The sequence below is a fragment of the Peromyscus californicus genome, unplaced genomic scaffold, assembly GCF_007827085.1.
Source record: "Peromyscus californicus insignis strain IS unplaced genomic scaffold, ASM782708v3 Scaffold_8__1_contigs__length_139910024, whole genome shotgun sequence".
NCBI classification, from domain to species: domain Eukaryota; kingdom Metazoa; phylum Chordata; class Mammalia; order Rodentia; family Cricetidae; genus Peromyscus; species Peromyscus californicus.
This window is the reverse complement of record NW_026294606.1, coordinates 10523180-10549195: the sequence shown is the minus strand read 5'-3', so window position 1 is coordinate 10549195 and position 26016 is coordinate 10523180. Positions and strand designations below refer to the sequence as shown.

General features: G+C 43.7%; 1 long non-coding RNA gene across 1 annotated transcript; it reads right to left on the bottom strand.

Annotated features, from left to right (window-relative positions):
- Window positions 1-1452: 1452 nt before the first annotated feature.
- Window positions 1453-21447, bottom strand: LOC128104033 (uncharacterized). Its single transcript, XR_008215846.1, has 4 exons — window positions 20279-21447; window positions 14866-14942; window positions 13780-13865; window positions 1453-1752 (listed from the first exon to the last, which is right to left on the bottom strand). It is a non-coding gene; the product is annotated as an uncharacterized LOC128104033 (long non-coding RNA).
- Window positions 21448-26016: the final 4569 nt, after the last annotated feature.

Genomic DNA, 26016 nt, shown 5'->3' with positions numbered 1-26016 from the left:
TTCTCTATTGGAGCAGCTACACAAACACACACACACACACACACACACACACACACACACACACACACACACATACACACACACACACACACACACACACACACACACACACACACACACACACACACAAAGCTTCTTGCAGGAAGAAAATGAAGCACAAGAGGCTCTTCTCATATCTTAGATGTTCATGGAGGAACAAGTCCATAACTCTTCAGGGAGATTTTATACATGGGAAGAGAAACATGGGTAATATTTCTGCTCTATGAAAATGCAAGCAGAGTACAAATGGGAATATTTCAACAGTCGGAACCCAGTGTAATGCTATCCTAAGGGGTCCTCCCTGAAACCCCCCAGATAACATGGAGGAGATTGTTGTTGCAGGATATTTGATCACACTATGTGAAAGGTACCTTCTGATTGGTTTAATAAAGAACTGGATGGCCAATAGCTAGGCAGGAGAGGATAGGCAGGACTTCCAGGCAGAGATAGGAACTCGGGGAAGAATCTGAGAGGCAGAGATTCTCCAGCAGGATGCAAAGGATGTCAGACTTAGAGTATGGAGGAATGGTAACGAGCCATGTGGCAGAACGTAGATGGATATAAACAGGTTAATTTAAGTTATTAAAGCTAGTTGGGAACAAGCCTAAAATAAGGCCAAGCTTTCATAGTTAATAAGCAGTTTCCATGTCATTATTTGGGGGTTGGTGGTCCAAAGAAAGTCTGACTACAAATTGTGTCTCCTTTTTTGTCAGGGTGGAGAGGCAACAGCATAAACTGTGAGTCAGGTGAATAATCTGCCTCCTCACCCCTTTCCAGCCCCTTCTTCTGTTCTTGTTAGAGGATGTGGGTGCCTCCTGGTCCTTGTTAGATGTAGGTGGTAGTTCCTCAGGGTTATGTTCTTGCCATTTTCATATCCAATGTTCCCATCCTGAGGAGATTCCAACCAGTATATAATATTGCGTGTTCTCTCACTGAACTGTAGGTCAATTACGTTCATGTCTCTAGTGGTGTTGATGCTCTTGGTAACCTCAGCATCATCCCATGGTCCGGGGATCCCACTGCAGTTGATGTCCCCCAGGAACCACAATACATCGAGGGATGTGTGACTGAATGTGGTGGGGCTGCCAGTCCCTTCAGTCTCAGCCTCCATCATCCCATGGAGCTCAGTGAGAAGCAGAAGTGGTGTCCTCCAGGTAGGACAAGAGGTCCTCAGATCTGTCACTAAATGAGATAGCACTCTCTGTCTTCTCAGAACTGTTGGTGTTAAGTGTATCTATAGTACCATCCTGTGGGGCAGAGTTCCAAGGTGAGCTGACATCCAGCATGGTGTATAAATCAGGTGAGCCGGACCTGGAGGAGCCCTTGCTGCTTCTCTTCATTTACTTCCTGCCTGTTGTTGTCCTCAGATGCCAGGAACGTGGGCAGGGCAGGTGGGGGAGGGAGGGTGGGAAGATGTGCAGGGCTCTTGACGGAACAGCTCTTTTGAAGTTGCACTATTTCCCCAAGGATGTAAGGACCACTTTTCTCCTGTAGAAGATGACATTTTTTTAAGGACATCCTTAAGCCTTCATGTTCCTCCAGTTCCCACAGTTTCTGCTGACACTTGGCTCAAGGAACACACAGTGTCCACAGTGGTGGAGATGGACCATCTTGAACCTGTGTGTCTGGATGCTGGCGGTAAATTGGCATGACAAGGATCCACACTCAGAAATTCCTTCTCCACATCTGACACCTTCACAGGTGGAGAAGACCCTAGAAGTGAAAGAACAAAAGCAAATCTAGCAGACAAGTGTATGATGATACAGCTCAGTCGGTAGAACACTTGCCGAGCGTGCATAAGACCCTGTAATCCAACACTCAGGAGGCAGGGGTCAGAGATTATCCTTGTTTGAAGTGAGGGAGAAGGGGTGGATGTCTAATTTCCAGAACTCTGGGAAGCAACGGTGAAAACATATTTTGTTGCTGCAATGTCTATTTGCAGGCTTTTTCAAACACACTGCCTTTCACCAATATTCTGAAAGGGGAGCAAGGGAAAGAAAGGGCCTGAGAACTCCTGTCTGCTCTGTGAGCCGTGTCCAGCAAAGCCTTTTTGATACTCACTGGATGGCGTATTTGAAGCTGAAAGTGCTGTCACATGACAGGCGTTTGTCCTTGCAACACTCCCACACAAGTCTTCACGGTGTGGTGTTCGGAGGGCCCGTTAGACAAGGTCTGACCGCACAGGAACACCCGGTTTCTCCAGCATTGACAAGTGATGTCCGCCACTCCACAAGGGTTTAAAGACTTCTGGCAAGCTCGGCAAACTGTCGAGGTGCACCTCTCTAGCACCCCACACTCCCACACTCTCCCTGGGTCACTGGAGTGCTTGTGGGGTCACAAGCATCCTTCTGCTCTAAGGGCTGGAAGCACAGAAACTCGTGGTCTGGTGCCCTGTGAGGATGCTTTGCCTTGCTATGCTGAGGAAGGACTCTTCCTGTGGGCTCCAGCTGTGAACTGAGCCTCTGTGACCACCCTGACCCTCTCCCAGGTCTCCCACCACTGTCGGGAGGCCTTCCTAATGGTCTCTAGGCTGTAGGCCCATGCCAAAGGTCTCTCTCCCCTTCCAGTGCCACAGTCTCAGGTGTCCCAACTGGTTCTTATGAAAGGCAGTGAGGCCTTATGGGTGGTCAGGGCTCCTGTCCCTCATGGGGACACATAGGAGGTAGAGGGAAAACAGCCTCCAGCCACCCCATCAGCTGCCTGCGGTGGCAGGCATTTGGGCTAGAGGTAGAGTGGGGGACACAGGCTGGGAACATGTTAGCATCCAGCACCTGTGTGTCAGAAAAGCAGTGCCTTTTTTTACTGACACCTGAGCTGGATGGGTCCGCTTCCCTCCACCACAGGTGAGAGGAAGGACAGGCCGTCAAAGAATCAGAGCTGAGAGATTGCCCCTCAGCATCAACACTGTCCTGCAATGTCAGCCAGCCCAAACGGGCTTCCACGGACAGCCAGATGTTTTTGTTTCATGGCACACATTATGGGGAGACAATTAAAATCTGATTGCCAACGCACACAGGTCTGACCTCAAGGAGATAAGAGATAATTTGTTCTTGAGACAAAGTTGAGCTGCCACAGCCAGCAAATGTGAATTCAGATTCTTCCAAATAGTGTGTTCCAACGTTTAGATGATTTCATACAGTATTTGATAACTGTAAAACAAAAGGAGGTCCTAAACACACTGGACGTGGTAATGACAAATGCATTGGTGAGGACGTCAGGTGTGCGGGTTACAGGAGGGGAAGGGACTCCCTGCTGCAGCTCTCAGACACTGTTGCATGCTAGTGGCATCTCACTGCACTGCCAAGGGGTGTAAGTCAGACGGAAGCCAGCAACAATGCCTCTGAAAGGACCGAAAGGGAGCCTGGGATAATTTGCCCGTGCGTCTGTAACATTCTAACTCTCTGTACTCTAATCAGTTCATCTGCCTGGATGCATCTTTAACAAGGATGAGCCTTTGGCTGGGATCCACAGTCCACAGGATTCTTCTTCTTAAAAAGTGCTAGAAGAACTCAGAGCCTACTGAAAGTCCTCACGCCTGTTCTTGAAGTTTATTACAGCTTAAAATAAGCAATTTGGAGAGGAAGGAAGTGGTTGTTAGAGGACAATAACAGAAGAGAGCCTGGGACAAAGATCTTCTGAGCTCTGGGCAAAGTGGGGGTGCACTAGGAGTAAAGCTGGGCAGGTCAGCGTCCTCTAAAGCAGATGCAAAGTCTGTGCGTGTGGTGCCTACTCAGGTCTCTTCTGCCCTCAATAATCTTCTCATTAATCTTCTCTGGCCAATGGGAGTCTAGAGGGAGGTAGAGATTAATGTATTTCTTCTAGAAGAATTTCCTTCAATCAGTAAAGGCATCTTCATAGAAAGCCCCCAAAGGAGCTTGGGGTGAAGGGAGAAAACAGGGGAGATTCAAGACTTATTTCCACAGTAGCTTCTAAGATGTGCAGATTTTCTTTCTCAAAGTGCTCAGCCTAGACTAGGCCCAGGGGTGGAAGACTGTAGCTCCAGCACTCAGAGGGCCAAGGTGAGAGGTTCATGGGGTCAGGGCTAGCCTGAGATCCTGTCTATTTTTTTTTTAAAAAAGGTATTAAAACTCGGCCGGGCGGTGGTGGCGCACGCCTTTAATCCCAGCACTCGGGAGGCAGAGCCAGGCGGATCTCTGTGAGTTCGAGGCCAGCCTGGTCTACAGAGCAAGATCCAGGAAAGGCGCAAAGCTACACAGAGAAACCCTGTCTCGAAAAACCAAAAAAAAAAAAAAAAAAAAAAAAAAAAAAGGTATTAAAACTCTAGAGTACTTTTTTTGTCTGAGCCCCAAAAGGACAATAGGGTAAGGATGTACTTTACTACTTCAACTGAGCAGAAATTCTTTCTCAAGTCACGTGCAGACTTTTCCTGTTTGGAATATGACCCTGTCAGAGAGACCTACAAACCCTCTAGAGAAAGTTTTTAAATGAGATGAAAGAGGCTTTAAATGGAGTCTTGTTTTTCTAAAACCCTGTACTTGATGCTTGGGTGTTAGAACAGTTGAGACAGAAGTGAAGAGGCCACATCACATCCCAGTGTAGCCTGCTGCAGAAGCGGGAAGGCTGGCCTCTGTGGCTCTGGCGAACTGAGATAACACAAACTTCAGAGGCCTGCTAATACCAGAAATAATCTCATCGCAGATCCCAAGTCTGGGCGGCTTTTCACTCACTCCAGGCATCAAGGGCTGCTGGGCCAGTCTGTCCTGTTTTTGTTTATAAATGCTGGAGATTTGGCATCTGGCTGATATGCCGAAGAAATGCTGGCTCTAAAGAGAGATTAGGTTTTTCAAGTACATTTCTTTTCCTAGGGCTAACACATCCATCACATCAAAAAGCATAAGGAAAATCAGAAGACAAAACACTACCCTTTATATCTTGCCCAGCATGAAAGGACTATTTATACATACAGATACCTTCCACCCTGTGTCCTGCAGAGACATAGTCCTTATTAAGTTGTCACTTGGGAACACACAGTATCATGAGGGAAGGGTATGTTGGAATCAACTTCTTCCACTGAACAGCATTTGTACCAGTTTGCTTTCTGTTACTCTAACAAAAACATTGGGCAAAAGCAACTTGGGAGGGGAAAGGATTAATTGCCCTTCACACTTTCCAGGTAGTCATTTGGTTACTGCTGATTGTTGGATCTATACACTTTTATTAATTTGTCTCTTCTCTTTATTTTGGTTGTTTTGGCCAAAGGGTTATCAATCTTGTTTATCCTTAAAGAACCAACTCCTTGTTTCATCAATTCTTTGTATTCTTCTCATTTCTATTTTATTAATTTTTGCTCTGGTCCTACTGACATCTTTACTTCTGCTGACTTGGGGTCTGAACTGTTCCTCTTCCAGAGCACTAGGTGCATGCTTTATCTGAGCTCTCTCTGGTTTCTTAACATAGGAATTTAGACTGTAAACTTCCCACAGGACTGCTTTCGTTGTGTTTCATAGGCTTTGGTCTGCTGCCTTTTCATGTTCATTCAATTCCAGAAATGCTTTCATTTCCTGCTGGCTTTTTCATCAAGGACCTGCTTGTTATTTATTAGTGTGCTGTTTAACCTCCATGAGTTTGTGTTCTGGAGCTTCTCTTGTTGTTCATTTATAGCCTGATTCCTTTGTGATGAGATAGAGTACAAGGAATTCTTTCAGTTTTCCTATATTTTCTAAGACTTGCTTTGTGCCCTAATATATGATTTATTTTAGAGAAAGTTACATGGACTGATGTGGGGGAAAAAATGTGTTCTGCAGTGTTTGGATGGAATGTTTTGTAGATGCCTATCAGATCCATTTGAGCTACAATGTCATTTAATTCAGATATTCCTCTTTTTATTTATCTACCTTGCATAGATAGAATGGGTAAATCAGAACCACAAAGTCATGGGCTGTTAAACAAAAATCCCAATGCCAGATTGGGATACTAGCCTACAAGTTGTTGTCCAGGAAATCCCCAGAGGCAACCAAAGCAATATGGATGAGTGCCATTGCTCTTGGTGGTCCACCAGAACCAGACGTAAGATGTTGTTGTTGAAGACACCGTACACTTTGGATAAAAGATACAGAGGCATCATGCTGAAACTGAGCTGGAAGCTTTCTCTTGCTGGCTGGCTTCCATGGTGGTAGAAGTTGTTATGCAGGTCACTGGGGACAAGAGTCACCAAGGGTCTTAACCTAGCTATGGACTTCATCCTACAATACCATCCTGCCAAGCAAGAGGTGCCGCACATGATACAGTGTTGTGGCTGTTATAAGAGTAACTAACTGTGTGCTGATTGGATCTGAGGTCTGCTCAGGAGGAAGAAATTCATGCCTGGTACTAGTGATCTGGTCAAAGGTCCATAGCTGGAGAAAGGCATAGCTCCTGTCCAGGATCATACTGTTTCTCTTTTGAGACGTGGGCATGGTGTTAAACCATCTCCTGCATGTTTATATTTATACCCTTTGATTAGAGCTGCCCTCAGCCTTGTCAGAGGTTAATGCAAAGACTCATGACTGGTCAAGATGCTGAGAAAAAGTAACTACTGAGTGTTCAGATCTCAATCGATATCCATATCACCCTTTCTAAGATTCAAGGAACATCGAAGAAGAGAGCATAGAATGAATGTAAGATTTCAGCCATGGAGAGGTGGCCAGGAAATGCTGACTTCAGGCATCATGTGTCTGTCTACTCACGAACTAACAACATCCATGGTTATCTACACCGGACCTACCTAGGATAGAATGTACCATCATTCAGTCATGGATGGGGAAAGGACTCATGGGTCCCACCCCCTCCCTGGACAGCCATTGTGAACCATTGTCTTCAGTGATCCAGCCTCTGTGAGCTACCCATGCTCCGGTGAATAGCTCCACACCCAAGCCCAGGTAGGCTCCCCTGGGTAAACTCCATGGATCACAAAACAAAACAGACATAAAGTGGGAGAAAGATTTGCTGGGATAGGGAGGACTCAGTGAAGGGAGATAGGAAAGGGTGCTGTGGTGTCCCCAGAATGTGTTACATACATGTATGAAAAAAGTCAATGGATCAGTTAATTTTTTTAAAGCCTTGGGGGAAAAGCAGAAGTGAGCAACTCAGTAGGGCTGCCCGATAACATTGAGGAAAGCCTGCCCATCATAAAAAAAAAGTAAATAAATAAGAGGCCCAAAAATCCAATATTCAAATAAGAGAAAGAAATAGAGAGAAAGTAGAAGAGAGAGAAATTATCATTAAAACATACTTGAGAAAATTCCCAGATGGACAGGAGAGTACAGATTGAAAGAACCCATCCTAAAGCAAGCACAGTGGATAAAAATAGTCTCACACCAAGACAAATAATTGTAAGATTTCAGAGCACTGGCAGGGGGTGGGGGGAAATCACGTCTAGGAGAAAATTGTCACATCTAAGATATCAGGTGTAAGAATTGCTTTGGATTTTTTTTTTTATGTGCAAGCTAGGAAGCAATAGTAAGCGCCTTAGCATCCTGAAGGGGAAAAAAAAATCCTGTGTAGGATTCTAGAGCCAGCCAAGTTGCTAATGAGGCAGGAATATAGACTCAGGATATTTTCAGCACCACCGTGCCCCTTTCTGAGGAGACTGCTTTGGAGTGCGCTGTGCTAAAAGGGCATGCCAAGCTAAGAAACAGAAAGAAGGGGACCAGAAAATGGAAGCAGCCTGAGGCAAATCCTCAGGATGTTGAATGAAAATGGAGAGCATGGGTACCGGGCACCCCTGGGTGATGCTGAACCACAGTAGAAGAGCTCACATTCCAGGGAGATTGATTCATGAAACCTGAGCACTATTTGATGAGAACAACTATTTTGAAAAACTTCCTAAGCTGAAAAAAAAAAAAGTTTAAGCTTAAAGTACAGTTAGCTATACTGAAAAAGAAGTAAATAGAGAAACAATTACCTCTAAGGAAGAAACTTTTTGCTAAATATTACATCATTGGGCCAGAAAAAAAATTTGCAAAGTCAGACCATTACAATATGTATATTTTATTGATGTTATTTAAAAGAGAAAAGAGGAATACAGAAATGTATTCATTGAAAATGAGTGACATACATCCAGAAAATAATAAGTGAAAAGAGTATATATATATATAATTTTTTAACCCATTATCCCAAAACTGAGGCTGGGGTGAGGAAACAATGACTTCAAGGCCAATGTAGGTGAGCCAGGCATGGTGGCTTACTCCCTTGATCCCAGCACTCTAGAGGTAGGCAGACCTCTGTGAGTCTGAGGCCAGCCTGGTGTATGTAATGACTTCCAGGTCAGCCAAGGCTACCTAAGGAGAGCTTGTCAATAAATAAATAAAAAAAATAAAAGCCAGTGTAGGTTAAATGGTAAGTTCACACCAGCTACAGCTATATAGCATTATCTTGTCTCAAGAAATGAAGGAGGTGGGAGAGGAGAGGAAGAGGGGAGGAGAGAGGAAGGGAGGAGGGGAGGAGAGAGGAAGGGAGGAGGGGGAGGGTTGGGTTAAATAGGAAGCAAGATACAACATGGTACTGGTGTGTGCAAAAATAAAAATAGCCACACTGTATAGAAAGGTTAAATTCGGGTGGAGGGATAGGATGTCATTATGCAGCCCAGGTTGGCCTCAAACTCGCAACCACCTTGTCTTAATCTCAAGAATGCAGATATTACAGGTGTGTACCTCCTTAGCTGGGTCAGAAGAATTAACCCTGTCATTTAAAATACAAAGAAGACTATATTGCATGAGGGAAAAATGTATTCTGTTTTATAAGATAACATAATGCCACTGCAAGGCCAAAAATAGAAGGTTTTAGGACAAGACACTCCAAATAATAGTGAAAGCTAGAGAGAGAAAAATTGCCTGGTAAAGGCCTGATATAAATATCCAGCCTTTGCCAGCTGTAAACTGTTCCAGCTACTCGCGCCTCCTGCTGTAGTGTGAAGTAGTTAGAGACTCTAGTAAATGGATGGGTATGGCTGCACTCCAGTAAAGCTACTTAAAACCCCTTCATCCAGCCCACAAGGCCTGGTTCAATGTCTCTGGCTCTAGCAGCCCCTTACTTTCCTTTGGCCATACCTCTGCCTCTGTCCTCCTCTGTCTGCTAAGCTCCTGACCTGGGCTGACACTTTTTTCCTGTTTTTTCAACCATGTGAAGCCCTTTCCTGAAGGGAGCAGGCAACACATGAGACTCTTAATCTCAGGGTTGTGGGTTCAAGCCCCACATTGGGTGTCAGATGTAATATGAATTGTAAAAGGTCTTAGTAATAAAAACAAACCTGGAGCCAGGTATTGGGGTGAATGCTGAAAGATCAGAGAAGCAGAACAAACCACAGCTAACCTCACCTCGATAATTCCTCAGCTGATCTTGTTTCCTCGGACTGAAAGCCTCTGAATCCTTATATGAATGGATCTCAGCTGAACTGCTGCTAAAAGCTTAAAAAAGGCTCTAGTTCCTGGTCTTCACACCTTATATACCTTTCTGCTTCCTGCCATCACTTCCTGGGATTAAAGGCATATGTCACCATGCCTGGCTGTTTTCAGTGTGGCTTTGAACTCAGAGATCCAGATGGATCTCTGCCTCCTGAATGCTAGGATTAAAGGCGTGTGCTACCACTGCCTAAACCTATGTTTAATATAGTGGCTGTTCTGTTCTCTGACCCCCAGATAAGTTTATTGGGGTGCACAATATATCAACCACAGGCCTGAGCACTGCCATTTTGACTTCAGACTCCATTTTACCTGTAGGGTAAAATAAAGCTCAGGTTCCCAGCCCTATGGGGGCTGAGAACTCTCCAATGGCTGACCAACCTCCTCCCTAAACTATAGAAATAGTCATTATGTATCTTTAGTTCTTTAGAAACATCATGACTGTTCCTAAGAACCAAAGGACAAATGAATCTGATTGGTTGGACTGAAAGGCTTGTATTATATGTTGGTTGACAATGATGGAACACTCAAGGAAGCCCCTGATCTCTAAATCCTGATTGGTGAAAATTGTACTGTAACTTGGCAACAAATGTTTGTGAATTTTATGCTTATAAACCCCGCCTCTGCCCCTGCTCAGGGCTGTCAGGAGAAACAAGGCTCCTGAGTCCTTGTCCTGCAGCCCTGCTCCATCAGTGACCCACTTATGTTGTGATTTATTCAATTATTTGGAAACCGTAAGCGTTGTCTCTCCCTTTCCCTGTGGTGCATAATGGGCTAGGAGTAACATTCCCGTCATGCAATCTTTCTATTACGAGTCCTCTGCCACAACATTCTTGTACCAAATCCTCACCTGGCTCACATCCTACTTACATGAAGATATCTGCTTGGGTGCCATCTCCCAAAGGAACCCCCAGATCGCCTGATCTAAGACACATACACCCATGTCCTATATCATTCGCCTTTGATTCATTATTTCTGAAGTGCATTTGCACCCATCTGGCACACTGCATTTGGAATGTGTTATGTTGAAGACCACCTTCCCTGCTTAGTATGTGTACTCTCTGAGCAAGAGCTCTGTCTGCGTACTCACAGCTGGATCTCCTGAGCCTAGACCATTGCCTGAGAGACATCACGGAGGCTCAGGGAATATCTGTTGAGTCAGCCAATGAATGGATGAATAAATGACTCTAACATGATTCCAACCATGAGCAATTCTCATCTCTTTTAATCTAGAGCAAAAAAAAAAAAAAATTTATTTCATGGTCAATCTGACTTTCCATCTGTGATAGTCTGGAAATAGATAAAGAAAGAGAAAGATAGCATGATAAGTAGCTGAGCAATATAGATGCTAAGCCCCACTCCTAATCACGGAGCTATTTGCAATTGATACCTGCTGGGAAGGGGAAACCAGTCTTCTCCAATGGAGAGTCACTGGGTATATCAACCACACTCCAGGGCAGACTGGATGCCCAGGAATAGTTGGCTAAAACAAAACAAACTCCATGGGTATTTTTTGGGGGAAGGGGCAGAATTTTTGTTTCATTTTGTTCTGTTTGGGCATTTTTGTGTCTTATTGAATTTTGTTTGTTTTGATTTTCTTTTCTTCTTCTTTTTTTTTTTTTTTTTTTTTGGTGTTTTTGTTTGGGAGGAGGGTGCTGGGTAGGGAGAAGGAGCATCTGGAAGGAGCCAGGGAAAACAAAATCAAAATATATTGTATGAAAAAGAGTTTTAAATTTTAGAAATTATTTTAAAGTGAAAAGAAAGAGAAGGGAAGGGAGAGAAAAAGGAAAGAGAGGATTCCTTTTGTACCTTAGTTAACAAATGGCACAACCCCCCCGCCCAGACTCACTGAGGTCCTGGGTTACAATGGCAAAGCAAGCTATTGCCATTTTTTTTAAAAGACGGTTCCAGGTTTTCACAGACTCTCATACATTCAAAAGCAAAAAGTCCATACCACCTTCCTATCCAGCCTTCTCTCCCCAGAAGGGAGTAACCTTAGAGAGGAAAGAGTCTTGAAGGTTGCAGGGCAGGGGGAAGCACTGACCAGCACCACTACCCCCATCCCCACCCACACCCGCCCACACCCACCCGCCCTGCCCTGTCACCCAGGACACTTCCCTGTGCACCCTAACTTAATGCAATTCAGACGTTTGTCATTCTCAATCTCAAAGGCAACACTAAGAAAACAGCCAGTTATTGTGGGGGCAGTTTTATGTCTGGTGGGTTCTTGCTCCTCTCTTGTTTATAAGTGAGCAATGGATACTGACCAATCAATACAATCCCTCTGTCTTTGAGGGGGAAAGCCCACGTCACATCTGAAATCACTTTTATCTTTGAAGCAAAAGTATTGGATTTGGAGTTGAATTAGTTAACCCTTGGTATCGCGCCTCAGAACTGTCTCCCCATGACAAAGGGTTGATGTTAACCAGGGGGAGAGAGAGCCTTTCATCTGCTTTCAGGCCGTTTTTCTCTGATTTACAGTATTTGAAGAAGAAAGCATGTATTCATCCTGCGCGTCCCTCCCAACCCCGCAGAGGCTGGAGAAGGAAACCAAAGTTACTGAAAACAACAGTTTGCTCTCTTGTGGGATTGGCTTCACAGACCTCATTAACCCTCATCACAGCTCTTACAGGGGTGTATTTTCGCCTTACAGTTTTAAAAGCAGCTTGAAAGAAGTAAGTTCTGTCTTATTTTTCCAAAGTTAGGGAAGTAACACAAACATAGAATTCAGAATCAGACAGATTTGGATTTAAATTTCAGCTCCAGGGCCTCTGTTTCATGACCATAGGCAAATCACTCTTCTCAGAGTCTCCAGGGCTAGAGTTGTCCCGGTAGAAGGATTGTGAAAATGAAAGTGCCCTGCACCTGAGCTCTCCATGTAGACACCATGAGTCACATGTGCTGTGGAGCTCTTGACACGGGGCGTTTGCATCCATGATCTGACTCTTGTGTTTATCTGATTTCCGCATACAGAGGTATATATGTGTAACAAATGGGTGGCATTTTTCATCCCTGTACTTCCTCATAGAACATCCTTAGACCCACATGAGAGACCTTTATGCGGGGCCACACGCTTTAGACGGCCTACTCAGCTGTCCTCTGGTCATAGCCCTCCCCATGGTCAGGAGTCAGCATGATAACCTGGTTCACACTTCTTTTCTATGTCCGCCTGTACCATGGTCTGGGTACTATGACCTGGGATTCCTGACTGAACAGCCCAAATCCATGTCCAGGACCTCCTGAATCTCTTGCCTGGTTCTGCACAAGGTGGTGTGCACCTGAGCCATGCACTTGACACAAGCGACGTCTAAGGAGGGGCTGAAGTGGAAACAGACTAGTCTTGTGGGCTTCTGTATCCACACAGATGTGCACAGGGCCCTAGAGGGACAAATGGAATCAGATCTGGAAACTGTGGAGTGCACACTAGGTCTGAGCTTTCCCTAACATGCCAGTTACCACGGTTAGGGAATGTGGTGGTTTGAAGAGCAAATGACCTCTAAGTCTCGGCACTTGAACGCTTGGTCCCCCAGTGGTGGTGCTGCCTGGACAGGTGGTCCAGCCTTCCTGGAGGAAGTATGGCACTGCTTTGCTTTTGCAGTTCAAGCTGTGAGCTCTCACTTCCTGCGCCTGCCACCGGACCTGCTGCTTCCTGCTCAGCTCCTCCACCACAGACTCCCATCTCTCCGGAACCATGAACCAAAATGAACTCTCTCTTCCTTAAGTGTCCCTGGTCATGGTGTTTTGTCACAGAAACAGAAAAGTAACTAATACGGGGACTCCCCCAGCACCTTCCTGTTATCTCCCCTTTGGACTACATTCTAGAGTTTACAGTTCTTGCAAATTTCCAGCCAAAGAACACTAATACACCATCCTTATCAAGTTCCCAGTTATTGTGGTTGCTACTACGTGAAGAAGAAAATAGAGCTGTGAAAGTTGCTACTTGTCTGTCATCCAAAGGCCATGATTGTATCTTTACAGATCTGTCTATCCAAGAAAAATATCTCTAGATTTACAATCGCATCTGTTCTTGCCACCAGTATCTCTGAGCAGCTATTTTTCTAACCTTTTAATAACGTATTTATGTGTCTGTGTGCATGCGTGTGGACATGCACCTGCCCCAGTGTGTGAATGTTGAGGGGCAACTTGCTGGAGTCGAGTCTCTTCTTCCACATGTGAGATCTGGGAATGAAACACAGATCATCAAGCTTAGGGGCAGGAGCCTTCACCCATGGAGCCATCTTTACAGCCCAGTAAGCAACTGTTTTTAAGAATGCACACACTAAGAGTGAAGCTCGAAACAAAATGTCTAATTAACACATTGAGAACTCACTGAGAACTGTACCTGCTTCCACTGGACCAGATATCAAGGCATCAGTTTCTGTTGGTTGTAGCTGGAGTTTTCCTGTGTCCCACCAGGTCCTGCAGCTGCTGGAGCCCAATTAAACACACAGAGGCTTATATTACTCACAAACTGTATGGTCTATGGCAGGCCTCTTGTTAGCTAGCTCTTATATCTTAAATTAACCCACTTCTATAAATCTATACTTTGCCACGTGACTTGTGGCTTACCGATACCTTTACGTCATGCTTCTCCTGGCGGCGGCTAACCCGTCTGCCTTGCCTCTCCTTTCTCTTCCTATCTGCTTGTATTTCCTGCCTGCCTCTAACCTGCCTTGCTGTAGACCAAATGGCTTTATTTATCAACCAATCAGAGCAACACATATTCACAGCATACAGAAAGACATACACAGCAGTTGGTGTTTGTGTTTTATGTGTGGCTCAAGACAATTCTTGATCAGGTATAGCCCAGAGAAGCCAAAAGGTTGGACATCCTGATTGCAAGTATCATATCGGAGGATGATTATAATTTATATGCAAATATAGTACTATTGTATATGAGGAACCTCAGCTGTGGACTTGGGTATCCATGAGGGGATACCATACAGTCCCCAGTGGACAACTATTAAAAAGGTAACTTTGGGCTTCATATTTTAAACTGTGAATATATTTCCCATCAGAATGTTGTACATGAATTTATTTTGCTAATTCATTTTTACTTATTTATAAAATTCCAATCATTAAATTGATACTTACTTCTAATTAATAATTCATCAAATCAATGAAATGGCAGGGTGTGGTATTACATGAAATAAATACAAAAATGACAGTAGTAAACTTTCATTTATAAAAAAATGAGACATCTAGCTTCATTGTTTATCTTGGCTTAGAAATCTTTTCACAAAATTATATGGCATTTGATGTTCCAAAGTGGAGAATCATGGGACAAACTCCCTCTCAGCTGAGAGCTACAATTCTGGGTTAGCAGCTTCCCTCCACCAGATTGTAAGAGCTCTGGTAGTCTCTGTCTTGGCTTCATTCCTGTGATAAAAGACCCTGACAAAGATAACTTTGGGGAAAGGGGACTTACTTTAGCTCAATGCTCCAGGTTACTGCCCATCAGTGCTGACAAGGCACAGCAGCAGGGCCTCTGGCCATCTGGACACACTATGCACATAACGAAACAGCAAAAAAGAAATAAATGAATGCATACTGGAGCTCAGCTCAGCTTCTCCAGTCTTACAGTCCAAGATGCCCTGCCCAGGGAATAGTGCTATTCTCAGTGGGCAGTCTCCCCCACTAATCAAGACAATCCCCTACAGATTTGCCCTGGGACAACCTTATCTAGATAGTCCCTCATTGAGGCTCCCTTCCCAGGTGATTCCAGGTTTGGTCAAGTTGACAAAACCAGCCTTTGGTCCTACTGTTTTCCCCCTTTACCCAGGTTATCAGGAAGCTCAGAACAAGTTTGGCACAAATTTAAAAATACCGTGTGCAAGGTACTGAACTTTTGTGTGCACCCCCTTCTCCCCAGCTCCTTCCATTCTTGTGCTGAAATCCTAACCTCTACCTGGTAGTACACTAGTGTGATGGTAGGAAGTCACTTTGGTCTTGAGGCTGGAGTCCTCATGAATGAGATTCATGTCCTTATACAAGGGCCCCAGACTCTCTTGTCCTCTTGTTGTCATGTGAGGATACAAGGAGGAGTCAGGAGAACTCATCACCAGAACCATCTGGTGTCTTGATCTTAGACCTCCATCTCCTGTCAACGAGAAACTTCTGTTGTTATGAACCACTCCGTCCGTGGTGCTTTGCTCTAGCATTCCAAACCAACAAAGACACAGTCTAAGGTCTCTTCCACGCTTGCTCTCTATTTCCTATGACTAGGTCCTTTTTCCAAGAATATCTCCTGTTCCCTCATATTAGGTCCTTTTTTAGTTTCCTAAGTATCTAGTCACCAAAGGAAGTGGATGAGATGATTATATGACTTATATATAGAGACACGTATAATGATCAACACCACCCATCCTGCATGTCCATCACTGCCACACTGTACCTCACATCCCCAGAACTGGCTCATCTTGAAAGTCTGTACCTTCTAACAGACATCCCCCCCCCCTGTTTCCCTTATGATCCAGCAGGAAAACACCTCTGCTTCTATGAATTTTGTTTGTTTGTTTGTTTTTGTTTTGGGAGTCCATATGTAAGAGAGAAGGTGACTCTCTGTATCTGGATGAGTTCACATTGGCTGTTAGCCAGGTTCATCTTCATCATCACAAATGGCAGGAGTCCATCCTGTGGCTTAATTATATTCTGTCATAGAGAGCACAATTTCTTCACTTGTTAAGGAATGCTTGAGTTGCTCTCATAGTCTATTGTGAATAGTGCTGCAACGAACCTTTGATTTACTCATGATAATCAGAGGAAAATAACAGCACCCATGCATGGAGACCCTGAAACAGAACCACCTTTAGCTAAGTCAGGCGCATTCTCCCCTGCATTTCCTTGTCATCTAATTACAGCCTCCAGATCTATTTACATCACAATTTTACTGTCCTAGACCTTGCCTCACTACCTCCTCTAGTTGGCATAGAAGGTTTATGTGGTTTGCTTTTCATCTTATCTCTTGGTGATAGAGAACCGTGACAATGCTCGTTGGTCCAGGACATCAAAAGAAGTCAGACTCTTGCAAAAATTCCCCATTCTTTACAACTGGAAGCCTGTTTCAGTTAGCCTTAACTGTGAGTTTCCTGCCTTTCCTATGACTCACGTTTGTTCCCAGTTCCTTAATATATGATGTGGCCCCTTCTGGTGACACAATAAAACTCAGTAATTTGGGAGAGATTTCATAATGGGAAGACTGTGATACATGTACATAAATAATAAAAAATAATTATTTGAGCTAAACTTTGGATACACTTATTTCAGTACATAATATCAGAAAAGCTAATGAAAAGAACCCAGTAGGTTTTTTAATTCATTTTTAATAAATTTATTTTTAATAAATTCTACTGAGTGTCAAATCTAGATAACTTTACCTCCGACTTGTAGTTTCAATAAACTCAAAGCCAAGGCTATCAATTTGTAACTAGAATCTATAATGGGCTAGGGTAGACCTTACCTCAGTAAACACAAGAAAAATTAAGGGGCCTGGAGAGACAGTTTAGTGGTTAAGAGCACTGGCTGCTCTTTCAGAAGACCCAGGTTGAATTCCCCGCACCCACCTGACCGCACACAACCACCTGTAACTCCAGTTTCATGGGACCTGACACCTTCTTCTGGCCTCCACAGGCACCAAGCACTCCTGTGGGTCACAGACATACTTACAGGCAAAACACCCAGACACATATTTTATTTTTAATTTAGAGAAAAACATCACTTCACTTGCTTATGGTGAGCCCTTCCTTGAGCCCTCCATGTGCTGGCAACAGTTCCCACTCTGTGCTTCAGAAGTACTAAGTTCACACCAGCCAAGGTATCCCTCTGAAGCTGGGAGCCGTGCTGGCACTCTCCTATGACTACAGCCTGGCACTCTCCTCTCCTGTGACTGCAGAAGCCTGGCAGCTGCCCCCTTCCCTCTCAGACTCTCCAAGCTGGAGGATCACAAGGCTGGCTGGAGTCGGCCAGGCTTTCTTGCCCTGAGATTTGACACTGATGCCATTTCCTGCATCTGAGTACCACTGGGTGCCTTCCTTTCTCCCTGCCCCACAGACTTGGATCCATCCTCTTCCTTAGTCATAATAAACAAATTCCCAAAATGTATAACCTCGGAGGAGAAGGGAAATCATATCTCTGTAATTCCCTTCACTTCGCTCTCACTCTTCATCTTTTCACAGAAATCATAAGAAGTGAGAGGGAAAAAAGATGGTGTCTCCACCTGCATAACATGACCCAAAATCTAAGCACTCTACATCCTTGCAAAGAGCTATTCATTGGAACCAAACTGAAAACCTGCCTCTGCCACATCCAAGCTGGGTAGCCTTGGCAAGCTCTCAGAGCTCTGTTTTCTTGCACAATAAATTTATGTAATAATATTTATCTCCCAGAACTGCAGTGAAGACTCTGGTAATATGTATAAATCATCCGGCATACAGCAGGCATTAACAGGCACTCTCGCTCCTAGCTCCCACCCATACTCAGCTATAGAGTGGGTTGTGTCAAACATGAGAACGTTCTTCCCACACCCAGGAGAGCATGCTGTGAGCTACAGAGGGAACTGACTTGACACAAAGCCATTACCGGAGCTCACAAACATTACTGGAAATTCCCCTGGTGCTCATAAGCTGTTGCAAATCTTTCACCCTTGAGTTTGTCAAAGCACATCTTCAAGCAGTTTACATTTTCAACTCATATACCCCCCTGAGAGAACAAGTCCCACCTGCTAGTCACAGTCCATAATCACCTCTTCACTTACAGTAATGTTCAGGGAGGCAAGGAAGGGGAGGAGGTCCAAGCCTGTGCCCAGATGTGGGTTGAATGTGCTACTTTCTGCCTGTGAGATCTTGAGTAAGCAGCTGGCCTGAATGTTCTTCAACTTCCTGCAAAGTGGAGATGATGGTGCCCAAGCCAATGGCTCTTCAGCATCAGAACTGCTGGGCCACGCTTGCTCTTAAGAGATTGCTTTCATGTATATAGCCATATCCCTTGATTGATCATACTGGCCCTGATATTCTGGCATTCTTACTCTCTATCTGAAGCCTCCTCCCCTCCCTCCATAAACCTGCTTGATGATCCCCATTGCTGAACACACTACCTTCACTTTCCTGAATCCTAACTCAAAAGGCCTCTCTTCCCCTTCCCCCTCCTCCTGGCAGCTGCTGAGATTTACAGGCTGCCTACCCTATTGGTTTCTCTCAAACTCTGACATAATTGTCCTTGAGCTTTCTCTTGGGTCCGTTTCTAAATTCTTTTTATTAATGAAATGAAGAACAGAAAAGAAAGCCCAACTTGAGTCTGTAGACATTCCTGCCAGGGCTCCCTGATGCCTGTCACCCTCCTGGACACTGGTGCCTGAGACTAGGTCTCAGATATTAGTCAAACCTCCAGTTGGCCCTTCAGGAGTCTGGTTTTTGAATGCTGGCCCCACCTCAGGGCAGTCTTTTGAGAAATTGTGTCAGGGGAATGGGCATGGACTTAGCGAGTTAGGTTGCAAATATCGACTCTGTCCCTAGATGGTCCTTCCTGATGTCAGGCATATTTCTTGGAACCTAAGTCAATGTCAAGCTGTCACGCTAGGTGACAAATCTCTCTCTCTCTCTCTCTCTCTCTCTCTCTCTCTCTCTCTCTCTCTCTCTCTCTCTCTCTCTCACACACACACACACACACACACACACACACACACACACACACACACACCCTGCATCTCTCCTCGTCCATTTGCCAGGCCACATCCAGTCCATGGGCAGTGCTCATACTTTCTCTGACAATTAAACACCACAAATGCAGGTTTTTTGCAATTCAGCCCTTCAAATGACTGCTGAAAGTTGTTTTCTAATTCGTTCAAAACTTTCAGACAAATTTCCCCCAAATCTGCTTTAAGCTCAGCTTCTTAATAACCATGATATAAGCTAAAGATTATAAAGTTGTCCAACACTCTTAGTGCATCTAGTTTGAAATTTCTGTGTGGGAGTCAATATCTCGAACAAAGCTAGATTATCTTTATGCTTCAACTGAAATTGAGATGAGTCTCATTTAAATGACCTAATATAGACCCATAGAAAAATTAGGCAAACAGAAAATTGAGTACTTATTCAACCACCTATGTGGTAAATATTGCTGTTAACTGTTTAGGATTAGAAGATTCTTTTAGTATAATTTTGACAAGTTTGTTAAACTAATCTGCATTTCTAAACTTCTGTTCATCAGGAGCATACCTAAAATTACCACTTAATATTAGACTGGTGAATTCATAAAGGGTCAGCATGTTTATAAGGATATTTTTATTTCCTACCTTTAAAACAAATGCATGTTTGACAGGTGGTGGTGGTGGCACACTCCTTTATTCCTGTATTTGAGAGGCAGCCTGGTCTACAGAGTGAGTTTCAGGACAGCCAAGGCTACACAGAGAAACCCTGTCTTGAAAAAACAAACAAAAACCAAATGCATGTTCATTGTATGAAAGGAAAGGGCAGAAAAGTCTGTCATAGGTTCATAAGGAGAAAATAGAATGTCATGATGCATTTTCTGAATTTTCTAAATTATATTCAACCTAAATCTAAGTTTTGGTGGCCAAGAAGAGTATGGAGTTCAGAAGAAATTGTATTAGATTCTCCCCCTCTACTACAATAGGTGACAGTTTTGAGTACTGAATACCCAAGAATCCCATGACGGAGCCTGGTTTTTAATGAACAGTAGTTCTCTGGTTCTCTTCCTCCCTATGCTGTACCAATGCTCCTGAGCAGCACAGGTCTTCATTTGTCACTATTGGATACCACCGTTCTGGGTGAATCATAGACACGCCCTCCGACGACACACATGATCACGGTTGTTGTCGTCATCATTACCATCATCATCAAGTGGTCTTCCAATGGCAGTCTTCACAGAGGTTGCCAAACTGAAGATGTTCGCCATCCCGTCCTGTCAATCACTTGTTCTGTTATTGTCAATTACAGTCTCAAAGTCTTAGAAAAACTCCTAAGGAGCTTGCCGGGGTCAGTTTTCTGCAATTATCACTGAATACCACAGACTAGATAAAAGTCCAAGAGCATGGTACCAGGATCTGGTTCTTTGTGGTGCCGCAAGGCACAGTGTGAAGAGTATAACATGGTGAGACCAAGCAGCTAGCCAGGAAGAAGCTGCTGTTTTAGCAAAGGTACTCCTGTAGTAACTCACTAATCATAGTGAATAAATCCATCCTCATGGCCCAATCACATTCCAGCAATATGCCTGGCCCCACTTAGAACTTAAATGAGAATGCAATTTCTGCTTGAATTTTGATGAATACATTCAAACCACAGTGTGTGGGGGTGAGCACAAGTGTGTACAAGCTACAGCATGGGTGTGGTAGTCCAAGGACATCTTATAGGAGTCCTTCCACCATGGGTTCCAGGTACTACATTCAGGTCATCAGATTTGCGCAGAAACATTTTTATCTACTGAACTATCTCACTAGTCCACAATCCCATCCTTTGGAGATTAATTAATCAAAATATTTATTATACATGTATCTAAAATTGTTGGTAAAACAAATTCTTTCACCAAAAATGCAATACCCCCCCCAATACCTTTATGTAAATAGGTACAAGATGTGGCAGGCAAATCACAAAACAAAAACCAGTTCTGTTCTTGAAGTTCAAAATGAAAATTCAGATTTTCACCTATTGAGTTAGTGGTAGAGAATTTCACTTCTGGGAAGGTGAAGTCAATTTTCTTGCCCTTGTTTCTCTTGCTAAGTGCTTCTGAGTCTCCTAAATTGTAGACATGACACACAGGAGGCAGTGAAGAGCGAGGTAGGTGGACTAGAGGAAGCCTTGGAGCCCGGGGAAGATCACTGCAGCAAGCTCTCTGGACTATCCTTTTGCTTCACACATCTCAAGATACATTCAAGCTGAATGTCCCTAATCCAGAAATTCAAAGTCCCAAATCTGACCGTCCTTGAGGGGTGATGTACTGTCCATCAGCAGATGAAGGGAAAACAAGAACAGAGCACAACTACACAGTGGGACTCTGTGCATCTGTAAAGAAAAGCAAATTCGTGGTATTTTCAGGAGAACGGGTTAAACCAGAAAACAAAACAAAGAGTGAGGCAACCCAGGCACAGGAAGACAAGAACTGCACACCTCAGATGTGCAGCCTAGTTTGGAATCTCTAATTGTGTTCAGCATGGGGAGGTGGGCTGAGAAAAGGACATGAAAAGTCATATGGAAGCCTACTATCTTGCAACTAAGCTAAAAATTATAATTCATTTTAAAAAAAAAGAGTTGAAAAGGGCCAGGCGGTGGTGGCACACGCCTTTAATCCCAGCACTCAGGAGGCAGAAGCAGGCAGATCTCTGTGAGTTCAAGGCCAGCCTGGTCTACAGAGCAAGATCCAGGACAGGCACCAAAACTATACAGAGAAACCCTGTCTTCAAAAAACCAAAAAAAAAAAAAAAAGGGGGGGGTGTTGAAAAGAAAATACTCTACACAGCCAGCAAAAGCTCCTTTTAGAATCCATGGGTTATTAAGGCAAACCCCAGTGCCAGGCACACAATACCGTCTTATGAGTTGTTACTCTAGGAGGTTTCGGAGTCCCCAAAACAATACAAACTTTTGTCATTATTCTTGGTTGCCCACCAAAGCTAGATCATAAGACCTTACTGCTGAAGACACCACACACTGTGGTTGCATAATAGAAAAATCAAGCTGGAACCAAGTTGGGAACCTTCTTCCCGACTAGCTAACTTTCACAGCGCTCAAAGGCGCTCTATGCAGGCTTCTGGGTGGGGAAAGCCATCAGTGGTCTTACCCAGCTGAGAACTCTATGAACTATGATATCAACCTTCCAGGCAAGAGTGTCCACTTGAGCAATGGTGGCACAGCCCGTGGGGGTAACCTACAGCCCTCTGGCTGGACTTGGGGCTCACTCCATAGGAGGGAATCCATGCCCTATAAAACTATTCAAAATTTCCTGATGGGGAGGACAAAGGTCCTGGGTAGAGGCCTAAGTCCGTTATTTAGCTAAATGTGCATAGTATAGATTGCCTTTTAACTTTTAATATGTATTTACATTCATTAATAATCACTGTTCCCAGTCTTAATTAGAGAAGCCTCTCTTTCCAGTGAATGTTGGCAAATGCAGAGACTCCGTGGCTACACTGGGTGCTGAAAATAAGTGGCAGGTGATGATGGCTCAGCTCCTAACAAAGCATTTATATTGTATCTCCTAAGGCTCAGGGACCATTGCAGAAGATGAGACAGGAAAACTATAAGTCAGAAGATAAGGAAGAGGGCTGTGAAATGCCTGGTGCAGAACACTGGGCCTTCCCCACATTCTGCCTCTCTTTCACAGGACACTCCTAGTTTTGGAAAGGGAATTGGCACAGGGAGGGGAGGGGACCTGACAATAAAGAGATGGATTTTTTCAAGACTGAAAATTCCCTAACTTGACAAGAATTAAAAGTAAATAAATAATGTAAACCTCCACGCCTCCCATGTGTGGATGAAATGTAACCATCCTGCTTCCTGTTAACTCCAACTGTGCTTCCCCTGCCTGTTGCCATGACACCTTGCCATGGTGGACTCTGTCCCTCTGGAGCTGTAATCACAAACGAACCCTTTCTTTCATCATTTTCTTTCTGTCAGGATGTTTTCTCACAGCAAATGAACAGTAGCTAACACAGAAATCAGTATCAAGATTTCTTGTTACAGCAGTAAGGTCTTATAATCTAGTTTTGGTGGGCAACCAAGAATAACAGAAGTAATAACACAAACAGGGTTGACGGTGACAAACCTGACCATGTGGCTTTTAAGCCTTTTGATCATTTTGTGAAAAATTTGAAACTTTGGACTAGAAAAGTCATTGAGTGCTGTGGACAGAGCTTAATGGGCCATTCTTGTGATGCTTAGCAATCAGTAACGCTGACAGAACTGTGGGCAGTGAGTGAGGGCCAGCTTATGAAGTTTCAGAGGGTAGCAGGGATTCTGTCAGGGTCTGGGTGTCTGAGTTACTGTTCTATTGCTGTGATGAAACACCATGACTGAGGAAACTGATAAAAGGAAGCATTTATTTATTTATTTTTTCAAAAGGTAATTTTAAGTTTTTATTTTATGAATTACTAAGTATTTTACAACTCGTAAATGAACCTGAATTTCAATATTGAAAGTTGAAAATATATTCACTCAATTTTAAAGTTTTTTATTGCCTTCTTTTTTATATTAGTTAAATTTATTCATTTATTTTACACCCCAACGACTGTTTTCCCTCCCTTCTTTCCTCCCATTCCCTCCCCTCACCTCCCTTCTTCCCCTCCATCCACTCCTCCTCTATTTCTGTTCAGAAAGGGGCGGGCTTTCCATGGGTGTCAACAAAGCATGGCATATTAAGTTGAAGTAGGACTAAGCTTCTCCGCTTGTATTAAGGCTGGGCAAGGCAACCCAGTATGAGGAAAAAGCCCAAAGGTCAGTCAAAGCATTAGGGACAGCCATGCTCCCATTGCTAGGAGTCCCACAAGTAGACCAAGCTACACAACTGTCACACATAAGTAGAGAGCCTAGGTTGGTTCCATGAACATTCCCTAGCTGTCAGTCCAGACTCTATGAGCTCCAATAAGCCCAGGTTAGCTGTATCTATGGTTTCCTTCCTCTCCTCAGCAAAATTCCCCAAGCTAGGCCCAGTGCTTGACTATGGGTCTCTCCATCTGTTTCCATCAGTTATTGGAGGAAAGCTCTCTAATGACAATTGGGGTAGTCACCAATCAAGCCTCCCTGGGTCTATGAGTTGTAGTATGGCTATCCTTTCCTTTACATATAATGTCCACTTCTAAGTGAGTACATCCATTTTCGTCTTTCTGGGTCTGGGTTACCTCACTCAGGGTGATTTTTCTTAGTTCCATCCATTTGCATTCAATTTTCATGATGTCATTATTTTTAACAGCTGAGTAATTCTCCATTGTGTAATGTACCACATTTTCTTTAACCATTCTTCAGTTGAGAGGCATCCAGGTTGTTTCCAGGTTCTGGCTATTACAAAGAAAGCTGCTATGAATATAGTTGGGCAAGTGTCCTTGTGGTATGATTGAGCATCCCTTGGTTATATGTCCAAAAGTGGTATGGCTGGGTCTTAAGGTAGATCCATTCCCAATTTTCTGAGAAACCACTGTAGCAGGAATCTTAAAAGTTCTTATTAATAAAATCAAACCTGAGCCAGGTATTGGGGTGAATTGGAAGATCAGAAAACCAGAACAAGCCACAGCTACCTCGCCTTGCCAGATCCTCAGCTGGTCTTCTTTCCTCAGACTGGAGGCCTCTGAGTCCTCATCCAGAATGGGTCTCAGCTGAATTGCTGCTCGAAAGCCTGAAGCTTAACCAGCTAAAAGCTTAACCAGTCAAAATGCTTCTAGTTTCTGGTCCTCACGCCTTATATACCTTTCTGCTTTCTACCACCACTCCCTGGGATTAAAGGCTTGCTTTCTGGGATTAAAGGCGTGATGAGTCACCATGCCCATCTGTATCCTTGAACACATGGATTTCTGCCTCTGGAATGCTAGGATTAAAGGCGTGTGCTACCACTGCCTATCCTTTATGTTTAATATTGTGACTGCTCTGTTTCTGACCCCAGATAAGTTTATTAGCATGCAAAATATTTGGGGGAATACAATACCACAAACCACCATAATGATTTCCAAAGTGGCTGTATGAGTTTGCACTCTCACCAACAATGGAGGAGTACTTCCCTTGCTCCAAATCCTCTCCAGTCTAAGCTGTCATTTGTGTTTTTGATCTTAGCCATTCTGAGAGGTGTCAGATGGAAATCTCAGAGTCCCTTTAATTCGCATTTCATTGATGCCTAAAGATGTTGAACAATTCTTTAAGTGTATCTCGGCCATTTGAGAGTCTTCTGTTGAGAATTCTCTGTTCAGATCTATACCCAATTTTTAAACTGGAATATTTGGTTTTTTGATATCTAGATTCTTTAGATCTTTATATATTTTGGAGATCAGCCCACTACTGGATGTGGGATTTGTGAAGATCTTTTCCCATTATATAGGCTGTCGTTTTGTCCTGCTGACAGTGTCCTTTGCCTTACAGAAGCTTTTCAGTTTCATGAGGTCCCATTTACTAATTGTCACTCTTAGTGTCTGTGCTACTGGTGTTCTGTTCAGGAAGTTGTCTCTTGTGCCAACATGTTCAAGGCTATTTCCCACTTTCTCTTCTATCAGGTTTGGTGTAACTGGATTTATGTTGAGGTCTTTGATCCACTTGGACTTGAGTTTTGTGTAGGGTGGTAGATATGGATCCATTTGCATTCTTCTATGTGCTGATGTCCAGTTATGCCAGCACCATTTGTTGAAGATGCTTTCTTTTTTCCATTGTATAATTTTGGCTTCTTTGTCAAAAAATCAGGTGTCCATAGGTGTGTGGATTTATGTCTGGGTCTTCAACTCAATTCCCTTGATCCATATGTTTTTATGGCAGTACCATGATGTTTTTATTACTATAGCTCTGTAGTAGCACTTGAAAACAGGGATGGTGATACCTCCAGTTCTTTTATTGTACAGGATTGTTTTAGCTATCCTAGAATTTTTTTTCCATATGAAGTTGAG